Raw genomic sequence first — 10,545 nt, 5'->3', positions numbered from 1 at the left:
GTTAATGCGGACCGAGCGCAGGTGTTCAGCGAAGCGATCGCCGAGCCTGCGCTTGGTTTCGCCGATATAAATAAGTTGACATCTAGAGCAGCGGATGCAATAGATGAGGTTGGAGGAGGTGCAGGTGAACCTCTGTCTCATCTGGAGGGAGAACTGGGAAGGGGGAGGGGAAAGAGAGATGCTGCCTGACCCGCTGAGTTACTCCGGCATTTTGAGTCTACCTTCGATTTAAGCCAGCATCTGCAGTTTTCTTTCCTGCACACTGTAGTGGAATCAGCAGTGAACTGTAAGCGGGTGAATTTTGAAGCTGGTGCCACTCTGCTTCTGAATCCTTGGCAGTCATTTACTGGATTTGTATATCTGCCTCTTTTTGTATTTGTCTTTCTCAATCTAACTATCCATCCTTGTGCACCACTACCTGTCTGACTCTCGTTATCACCTCAGACAAATTCAGGTTCATGCCTCCTCTGTGATACACCGAGAGTCTTAGCTGCCATCATTCAAATTTCAATTTCAAATTGCTTTCAAATTTCAAATTGCTTTTATTGTCATTCAAAGTGAATTTGAACAGAATTGTCGTTACCATGCAGTCACAAACAATAAAGAGCGCAAGACACACAACCACACAAGTTTAACACAGACAACCATCGCAGTGATTCCTCCAGGCACACCCTCACTGTGATGGAAGGCAAAGAAAAGTCTTATCTCCTATTGAAGTTGTGTTATTACTTCCCTTAAATAACAACCATTAGCACACTACGTTAGAATGTACGAACATGCTAATATTAGTTTTCAATACAATTATTTATTTTACATACAAACAATGGCTGGATCTGTGTCAATTACTGGGGAGCCCGTTAGGCCTCAATGCTAAAACATATATTTGCACTGACTGCAAATTAAACAGAATAATGGAATATGCTGCTTTAGCTGAAGCTCTCTGCAAAGACCCACTTCAATAAATGAAAAATAATACCAGGAACAGTGAATATCATCATTACAGATTGTTCTTGGAGAATGCCACAAAATTGTAAATTTTGGACTAAACAGGTTTTTATTCAGAAAATATTAAAAAATCAAAGATTGCAGATTAAGACGACAAGAGGAAATAATGGACAATGCACTTCTGCTTTGGTTTTTCGTGCATTCTGCTTAAAAAAAAAGGTAAAAGACAAATGAACAATGTATTTATCTCCCTTTCCTTGAGTCCATATCCTTCCATTATATGATCACAATCACAATCATACTTTATTAACCAAGTATGTTTTACAACATACGAGGAACTTCATTTGCCATACAGTCATAACAGTAAAAAGCAGCAGGACACACAAAATACATTTTAACATGAACATCGACCACAGTGACTCCTCCACATTCCTCACTGTGATAGAAGGTAAAAAACAGTTCAATCTCTCCCTTCTTTGTCCTCCAGCTGCCGGGGGCTCTGACCTTCCGTTGACTTCATTTACTTCATTCTCAAAGATGGCAGTTGATGGCAGTTAGATAATTGACCAACAAAGATTTTAACATGACCACACAGAAACCGATGATTGAAAATATTGGCACAAACTGCTACTTTAAAAGAATGCCTTACGTAAATATGATGGCCTATTTAGGCAGATAGCGATTATTTGGGTGGCACTCTGACCACTGTGATGTATACATGCAACAATATGGTAAAGCTGCTATGTGATGTATACATGCAACAATATGGTACAGCTGCTATGTGATGTATACATGCAACAATATGGTAAAACGTATCAACCACTACGTGCCTCAGATGGACTAGCAACTAGATGTAATAATGGAAGGAGCTAGTTTGGATTGGTAAGCTCCAAAAATGGCAAAAAGCCTTTGGATGAAGTTTTCTTCGGCAGATGGACTACAGCCAAGGTGGAGAACGCTTCGATTTCAAACATGGAATAGGAAGATCATAGAATTTAAGAGATAAAGAGCTCAAATACAATGTTAAGGTTGTACACATTCGGAATAACCATGAGAAATGATTAGACAGGAGTTGCTGTCTGAATCCTAACCTCATTGACCATTTATATCTCTCGTTCTTTAAGGCACTCCTTAAAATATACTTCTGATTGGATCAGCATGCTTTATTTTCTTATTTTGCTTGAGATAGATTCTTATAATGAAGATATTGTTTATTTGTAAGTTAGAGTCATAGATAGAGTCATAGTCATGGAGTGATACAGTGTGGAAACAGGCCCTTCGGCCCAACTTGCTCCCACCGACCAACAATGTCCCAGGTACACTAGTCCCACTTGCCTGCGCTTGGTCCATATCCCTCCAAACCTGTCCTATCCATGTACCTGTCTGTTTCTTAAATTATGGGATAGTCCCAGCCTCAACTACCTCCTCAACTACCTGACAGCTTGTTCCATACACCCACCACCCTCTGTGTGAAAAGGTTACCCCTCGGATTCCTATAAAATATCTTCCCCTTCACCTTGAACCTATGTCCTCTGGCCCTCGATTTCCCCTACTCTGGACAAGAGACTGTGCATCTACCCAGTCTATTTCCCTCATGATTTTGTATACTACTGTAAGATCACCCCTCATCCTCCTGTGCTCCATGGAATAGAGATCCAGCCGACTCAACCTCTCCCTTTACCTCTCACCCTCTAGTCCAGGCCATATCCTCAAATCTTTTCTGAACCCTTTGAAGATTGACAATATCTTTCCTATAACATGGTGCCCAGAACTGAACGCAATATTCCAGATGCGGTCTCACCAACATCTTATACAACTGCAACATGACCTCCCAACGTCTATACCCAATACTCTGACAGATGAAGGCCAAAGTGCCAAAAGCCTTTTTGACCACCTTATCTACCTGTAACTCGACCTCCAAGGAACCATGCACCTGTACTCCTAGATCCCTCTGGTCTACAACACTACCCAGAGGCCTGCCATTTACTGTGTAGGTCCTACTCTTGTTCGACGACCCAAAATGCAACAACTCAAACTTCGCTGCTAAATTCCATCAACCATTCCTCCGCCCACCTGGCCAATCGATCCAGATCCTGCTGCAATCGTTCACAACCATCTTCACAATGTGCAAAACCACCCACTTTTGTATCATCAGCAAACTTGCTAATCTTGCCCTGTACGTTCTCATCCAAATCATTGATGTAGATGACAAACTGTAACGGTCCCAACACCGAATCCTGAGGCACACCACTAGTCACAGGCCTCCAGTCCGAGAAGCAACCTTCCACCATCACCCTCTGCTTCCTTCCACAGAGCCAATTTTCTATCCATTCAGCTATCTCTCCTTGGATCCCATACGATCTAACCTTCCAGAGCAGCCTACCATGCGGAACCTTGTCGAATGCCTCACTGAAACCCATGTACACAACATCTACAGCTCTGCTCTCATCGACCTTTTTGGTCACGTCTTCAAAAAAATCAATCAGATTTGTGAGACACGACCTCCCACGTACAAAACCATGCTGACTATCCCCAATCAGCCCTTGCCCATCCAAATCCCTGTATAACCTATCCCTCAGAATACTCTCCAGTAACTTTCCAACTACAGATGCTGAGCTCACCGGCCTTTCGTTCCCAGCATTTTCCCTTGCAGCCCTTCTTGAAAAGAGGCCCAACATTTGCCACCCTCCAGTCTTCCAGCACCTCTCCTGCATTTAAGGACGACTCGTAAATTTCAACCAGGGCTCCCGCAATTTCCTCTCTAGTTTCCCCGCAATGCCCTCGGATACATCTGATGTATAAGATACATATGAAGTCGTAACTGTTTTGCAAAGAAAAGGGACTGTGTTAATCACACTTCACTCACTCCATTCATGTTCTACAATTAATTAATGCAACAAGCCAGCTTTTCCTTAAAAACATTTTGCTTTGTTCACAAAATTTGCAAGCGTGTACAATTCAGAATTTGTCATCACTTTTAGGTGAAGCCAAGTTATTCCATGTGCATTATGTCAGCATGACATCAATTTTCCATTACAAATATTCTTGAGGAAAGTGCCTGTTTTTTTGAAAAACTTCCAGCCCCCCCCCCCCCGTGTGCATTGGTAGAAGTGCCTTGAACTGCAGTCTCTCCCCAGTAGACCCTTTGCAACACTTGCGTCAAGCCCCAGCAATCATCACCTCATAACAGAGGCGTCACAAACTGGAGATCTTATCGAAACGTATAAGATTATTAAGGGGTTGGACACGGTAGAGGCAGGAAACATGTTCCCAATGTTGGGGGAGTCCAGAACAAGGGGCCACAGTTTAAGAATAAGGGGGTAGGCCATTTAGAACTGAGATGAGGAAAAACCTTTTCAGTCAGAGAGTTGTGAATCTGTGGAATTCTCTGCCTCAGAAGGCAGTAGAGGCCAAATCTCTGAATGCATTCAAGAGAGAGCTGGATAGAGCTCTTAAGGATAGCGGAGTCAGGGGGTATGGGGAGAAGGCAGGAACGGGGTACTGATTGAGAATGATCAGCCATGATCACATTGAATGGCGGTGCTGGCTCGAAGGGCCGAATGGCCTCCTCCTGCACCTATTGTCTATTGTCTATAGTGGACGAAGGTTTAGGTTTAACAGTTATGAGGTTTAGAGGGATACCTGAGGAAGGATTTTTACACACAGAGGGTGGTTGGAATCTGGAACACAAAGCCTAAGCGGGTGGTAATAGCTGAACTTGTGGTGGTGTAAGGGGTTTCTGCGCCGAGCTTTCGCCCGACCTAAGGTCCCCGTGACTTGCTCTGGTCCCTCGACCAGGCCGCGCACACTGGTTCCCCGTGAGCGGTTCGACCCACTCACCCCCTACGGTTCTAGACACTGGACTTAGATGCAGGAGCGTTGATAGTGCAGAAAAACTCAACCAGACCAGATTTGAAGACCAGGGTTTAAATGGAAAAGGCTTTTATTGAGCGCTTGGGACTATTGTACATGAATGCTCTTCACAGTTCTATAAGACATATCTATAAGACACATACCGAATTACATGAATACTTTTGACTGAATCATAAAACACACAGTTCTACAAGACATATGAATACTTTTGACTCTGAATCATAAAACGCACAGTTCTACAAGACATATGAATTCTTTTGACTCTGAATTATAAACGCACAGTTCTACAAGACATATGAATTCTTTTGACTCTGAATTATAAACGTACAGTTCTACAAGACATATACTGGATTGTAAGATGGGGAACGTACGACACATCGCAAAATTGGCCGACACATCTTTACTTATACACCCACGTTAATTAAACCACCCTCCCCTCTACACTGAAACTATGTCCAGGATGTGCAGGATCGGGGTACATGCTCACCATGGGGCTATTACTGGGGTTACTGGCTGTTCGTGCTGCTTCTCCGCTGTCTTCCGTGAGGGTCGTGCTTGTTCCGTGAGTTTCTTCCTTCCGTTCTTCTCGGTGAGTCTCCGTTCTCCGTGCCGTCCGACTTGCTCGCCATGCGTCCCTCCTGACTTGTTTGACTCTTCTTCTTCCTTTCTTGCGTCCGCTTGTCGATTTTGTCTTGCCTGTTTCGCTCTGCCTTCTGACTTTCGTGACTTTAAAACCCAATAATCGTGGCCAGTTATACTAATCCTGACCCATCCTATTTCCCGCCAGATCTCGGGATCTCTTTGTTTCAAAGATGGGTATTTGAGTTTTCTCTCTGATCTGCGTTATGTCCGGGGGGTACCGGTGATGGCCAGACAGTCTGTTAATCTGTTTCTCGTTGAGAGGTGATGGGTTTAACTGGTTTCCCATCTCCTGCCAGGTAGGTTTCTATGGGCTATTGTGCCCCTTTAACGAGATTAACTGTGTAGGTCGGCTTGGGGCATTGTGAGTATGCTGATGTCAGCGCCTCAGTGTCTGGACTTCGACCTGGTTTCGCAGGTTTCTGCACGGCCAATATCCATCCATTGTTCTGGCCGTGGCTTTGCAGAAACCTAGAGACTGGGCTGTGGGGTTTTTGCTTTTGTGGCTGGTCACGAGGTCCCGCGGCCATCTTGGGACCCACTGATTGTGACATCCCTTGTTAAAAAACTGACCGCAGCCTTTCTCCGCTATCAGCCCCAGTCCCGTATAAAATGTCCAAACTGCAGCTCTTTGGTTTTGCTGTTTTGCAGAATTAGGGAAAACTTCTCAAATCTTACAGTGGCCCGGTGGCGCAGCGGTAGAGTTGCTGCCTTACAGCGCCAGAGTCCTGGGTTCGATCCTGACTACGGGTGCAGTCTGTACGGAGTTTGTATGTTCTCCCCGTGACCTGCGTGGGTTTTCTCCGGGTGCTCCGGTTTCCCCCAACACTCCAAAGACGTACAGGTTTGTCGGCTAATTGGCGTGGTAAATTAGTAAATTGTCCCTAGTGTGTGTAGGATAGCGTTAGTGTGCGGGGATCGCTGGTCGGCGCCGACCGAAGGGCCTGTTTCCGCGCTGTATCTTTAAACTAAACTAAACTCTCACAGCATTTAAGAAGCATCGGAATTTTTAAGGTTACGGATCAAGTGCTGGTAAATAGGATTAGTGTAAGTGGGTAATTGATGGGTAACCGTGGCAGTGCGTGTGGGTGCATGAGTCTGTTTCTGATCTCCATGATACAAGATGCTGAACTTCAGAATATACCAATTTGTAGCATTCAATCAGGGACGCCTTCTTGTAATGCAGGACCTTTGAGATTGGAGCAGACTAGAGGGCGTTTCAATGTATAAATGGTCTTCCTACAGCAGTTGATATTTATCTCAGGGCAAAGCTCATCGAGCACAAGAGTCCTGCATTAGACAGTTATATGGAATGAACTTTGACCAAAGGCCGCAGCATACCTTTCCAGATTTTCATGGCAAATGCACGTTCTAGAAGAAGATGCTCTCATCTCCCCCCCCCCCCCCCGCACTCGGCTTGTACTCGCTGGAATTTAGAAGATTGAGGGGGGATCTTATAGAAACTTACAAAATTCTTAAGGTTGTTGGACAGGCTAGATGCAGGAAGATTGTTCCCGATGTTGGGGAAGTCCAGAACAAGGGGTCACAGTTTAAGGATAAAGGGGAAGTCTTTTAGGACCGAGATGAGAAAGTTTTTTTTCACACAGAGAGTGGTGAATCTGTGGAATTCTCTGCCACAGAAGGTAGTTGAGGCCAGTTCATTGGCTATATTTAAGAGGGAGTTAGATGTGGCCCTTGTGGCTAAAGGGATCAGGGGGTATGGAGAGAAGGCAGGTACGGGATACTGAGTTGGATGATCAGCCATGATCAGATTGAATGGCGGTGCAGGCTCGAAGGGCCGAATGGCCTACTCCTGCACCTATTTTCTGTTTCTATGTTTCTATCTCAAGAGCAGGATGCACTGACATTAAGTTCAATTGTAGACAAATGCTTTGACAGGGAAGATCCTCTCACCACCACCTACGTAAGGTCATGGTGGTTGTTTGAAAGTTTTGGTTATGCAGCATTTGGGCTACTGACACTGACACAGTTCGCTTGGGGAACCACAAGTTTCTTTCTCCTGCAGAGCCTTGAGGACATTTCATGCTGACCACTGGTTAAAAGTGTTTCTCTGCACAGAATATTTTCACAAGGGAACAGTTTGGAGGTCATGGTGCCAATGAATAGAGTGTTCCACAGCAACCTGGCCAAGCTCAACATTTTCAACGTAGTGACACTTGCCATTTGCTTACAAAGGGCCCATACACAGCTTAATACAGCCCATACACAGCTTAATGGAGCGACATATTAACCATCAGAATATGGCCACATTTGGTACATGTTTCCCCCTTTCCCTGGTGATGTGTACATGACATTTCTGCAAACATTCATTTCTAATCATTGTCTCACTGGGGACGACTTATTTGATCCCATCCTTTTAATCAAATCTAATTGCAAAGAATGTCAAGAATCCTTTGAAACAACTAATAAATATAACAGCTTAATCACAAGATGTGAAAATTGATTGATGCTTAAGTCTGCATAATACATTATTTATTGATAGTGAATAAACTTCACTGGCATCATTCCCTATTAACAACATCTACTGTTAGCTTATGCGTAATCAATGCCAGAAAAAAATCATGTCCGTGCCATGTGACAGTCAGATGTTTGCTTTTCCATTGTCTTTGTATTTTTAGGCAGGCTCTGGGGATCAAGGATGACATGAATCCACTCCTGTTTAATGGGTTCAGTGTGGGAACAATGGACAATAGGTGCAGGAGGAGGCCATTCGGCCCTTCGAGTCAGCACCGCCATTCAATGTGATCATGGCTGATCATTCTCAATCAGCACCCCGTTCCTGCCTTCTCCCCATACCCCCTGACTCCGCTATCCTTAAGAGCTCTATCTAGCTCTCTCTTGAATGCATTCAGAGAATTGGCCTCCACTGCCTTCTGAGGCAGACTCTTCCACAGATGAGGCAGGATGTGGCTGATGGTGGATGGATAGGTGGCACATTCCTTCTGCCACATGCAGGTAGCCCGTGTGCTCCTTACGCATCTTCAAGGAAGCTTTGAGCACACTCTTGAATCTTTTCCTCTGTCTGTCCTGTAATTTCTTCCTGTGGCAGAGCTCAGTATAAAGTATCTGTCCTGGTGCTGGGTTCGCTAGTGACATGGTCTTCTTGGTAGCTGAGTGTAACTATGACCTCATTGTTGGGGATGCCTCCGGATGGCCTCCATCAGTGGGACATGTTGGCCGGGGTGTGGGAAAGGTGGGCCGAAGGGCCTGTTTCCAAGATGTAAGACTCCATGACTCTCTGTGACTCAATGCTGGCCTGAAAGAGGACACTGACATTAGTTTGCTTATCTTTCAGAGAGTCATAGTGCGGAATCAGGCCTTTCGGCCCAACTTCTTAGCTGTCCAATCCATGTACCTGTCTAATTGTTTCTTAAACATTGCGAAAATCCCTACCTCAACTACCTCCTCTGGCAGCTCATTCCATACACCCACCACACTTTGTGTGAAAACCCCTGATTCCTATTAAATCTTTTTCCCTTCACCTTAAAGCCGTGTCCTCTGGTCCTTGATTCCCCTACTCTGGGCATAGAAATCTGTGCGACTACCCGATCTATTCCTCTCATGATTCTATACACCTCTATAAGATCACCCCTCATCTTCCTACACTCCAAGGAATAGAGTCCCGGCCTACTCAACCTCTCCCTATAGCTCAGACCCTCAAGTCCTGGCAACATCCTCGTACATCTTCTCTGCACCTATTCCAGCTTGACATCTTTCAGCCCAGGACTGAACACAATGCTCTAAATGCGGCCTCACCAAAAATATATAACTGCAACATGACCTCCCAACTTCGACACTCAATACTCTGACTGGTGAAGGCCAATATGCCAAAAGCCTTTTTGACCACCCTATCTACCTGTGACTCCACTTTCAAGGAACTATGTACCTGCACTCCTAGATCTCTCTGCTCTATAACATTCCCCAGAGCCCTACCATTCACTGTGTAGGTCCTGCCTATGTTAGACTTCCCAAAATGCAACGCCTCACATTTCTCTATTAAATTCCATCAACCATTCCTCAGCCCACCTGGCCAACCGATCAAGATCCTGCGGTCATTTTTCACAACCATCTTCACTACCTGCAATACCACCCACTTTTGTATCATCTGCAAACTTTATCAAAGGCATTCACCAATTTTTCTTTTCCCTCCTCTCATCGGGCAGAAGATACACCACCAGACTTGGGAACAGCTTCCCCCCCTCTGTTATTCGGCTTCTGAATGGTCCTTCCATAAGCTAGGGTCTGATTCACCTGTGTCCCATTGCAGTCATTGGACATTGTCTCTGGAGACGGTGCACCGCAATGCTGAGAATTATATTCTGCACCTTTTGCTCTCCCTATTTATTGTTCTTGAGTTTGGCTTGATTGCATTATCTGATTTGGTTGGATAATATGTAAAATAAAGCTTTACACTCAAGATGGACACAAAATGCTGGAGTAACTCACCGGGACCGGCAGCATCTCTGGAGAGAAGGAATGGGTGTCGTTTCGGGTTGAGACCCTTCTTCAGACTGTGAGTCAGGGGAGAGGGAGATTAGAGATTTGGAAGGGTGAGTGTGAAAACGACAGATCAAAGCAAACGCCGATGATTAAGGGTCTCGACTCGAAACGTCACCCATTCCTTCTCTCTAGAGATGCTGCCTGTCCCGCTGAGTTACTCCAGCTTTTCGTGTCTACGATGATCAAGGAAATGTAGAATGGTTCATTGTTAGCTGAGGAGAAGGTGACAACGAGGCATACAATCTTTACTCTGTTCCTCGGTTTATGTGACAATAATAAACTCTCGACTCGAAACGCCAACCGAAACGTCACCCATTCCTTCTCTCCAGAGATGCTGCCTGGCCCGCTGAGTTACTCCAGCTTTTTGTGTCAATTGTCCATTTCACCCCACAGATGCTGAGTTACTCCAGCTTTTTGTAACTCAGCAGGTCAGGCAGCATCTCAGGAGAAGGAATGGGCGACGTTTCAGGTCGAGACCCTTCTTCAGTCTGAAACGTCGCCCATTCCTTCTCCCCTGAGATGCTGCCTGACCTGCTGAGTTACTCCAGCATTTTGTGAATAAATACC

This window comes from Rhinoraja longicauda, chromosome 4 (genome assembly GCF_053455715.1).
Source record: "Rhinoraja longicauda isolate Sanriku21f chromosome 4, sRhiLon1.1, whole genome shotgun sequence".
Classification (NCBI taxonomy): domain Eukaryota; kingdom Metazoa; phylum Chordata; class Chondrichthyes; order Rajiformes; family Arhynchobatidae; genus Rhinoraja; species Rhinoraja longicauda.
This window is presented reverse-complemented; position numbering follows the sequence as displayed.